A 1,305-nucleotide genomic window follows, 5' to 3' on the forward strand; every position below is an offset into this window, starting at 1 on the left:
TCTGCACTGGGACCTGAACCCATGGGCTTTTGATGTCCCAATAGCTGTTTGGAGGAAACATCTATCCAGCCAGTACCGGATATTAAAAATACAAAATGCAATGTGAGAATGCAGAGGAGTTGAGAGAGGTGGTGGGGATGGTGAAGTAAATTGTCATAAACTGACCTTATATGCTTTAAGAGCATTTAAGTGTCATCTGAAGTTAAAGGCAATTCCATAAATTTCAGACTCTCGCACTGAAGGTTACTGCCCTTGGAATAGCAAGATCAGGGTTTCTTTGAACTCAGCACTAATTCAAATTGTCTTGTTGAGATTTTCCTGTGAGAATCTTGCTTATCTCATTTCCCCACCAGTGAAAATAACATTGATCAGTAATGGGGATGGGGTGTTCACATGTGAAACCTCTCTCCAATTTCTCTGGAGATGGTATAACTTAGTGAAAAATCCAACTCGGGTGTTTGAGTGGGCTATCAAGAGATACCTTCGGACAGTTTCATATTTTCACATTCATTTTTCATGTGGAGGTAATTAATTTCATTAAATCCTCTACAAATCTAGTAAGCCTTTTAGTATAGCGATAGTTATTTAATTTTCTAATCTATTGGTGCAAATTTTACTTGATTTAGTATCCACAATACTAAGTTCAAACTGAGGCCTTCACACCATTTAAAAAGTCTATTCGTTTCTTGGATACAGCTTGTTGCCACACAATTTCCCACTTCGATCCACCAACTAGTGCATAAATTTTCCATAAGGTTCAGATAGGTGACAGTTGAGATATTGGAACGAGGCTTGAAGAACAAAAAAAAAACCATGCTGGCATGTGACGTGCATCTTTTATTCCAAATTTAAATTCAGAGCTATTTGCAGATCATAGGAAACAAATATTCAATTTTTCCAAATTAATAAAAATCAGTTTCTTTTAATTTTCTCTCCTTTAAAATCTGAGACCTAATAATGGCTATAAACCAGCCAATTAGTACGTAGGCCAACTCAACTTTTTGTGTGGGTAATAATTTACTCACCCATTTAGCTGCCATCTCTCACTAAAAGCTTCCTTGAAGGAAGGTAGTGGCATAGGAAATCACCAGCAGGGAGTCAAGACACTATGTACCAAACCATGGAATGTGTACAGGACAGCTACTTGGCTGAAAAGTGCTTGTGCATTGGAGCACCAATATGCCACAAAGTAGAGATAAGGTGTAGAGCTGGATGAACACAGCAGGCCAAGCAGCATCAGAGGAGCAGGAAGGCTGACGTTTCGGGCCTAGACCCTTCTTCAGAAAATCATTTTCTGAAGAAGGG

Source organism: Rhincodon typus, chromosome 3, assembly GCF_021869965.1.
Source record: "Rhincodon typus isolate 14 chromosome 3, sRhiTyp1.1, whole genome shotgun sequence".
Taxonomy (NCBI): domain Eukaryota; kingdom Metazoa; phylum Chordata; class Chondrichthyes; order Orectolobiformes; family Rhincodontidae; genus Rhincodon; species Rhincodon typus.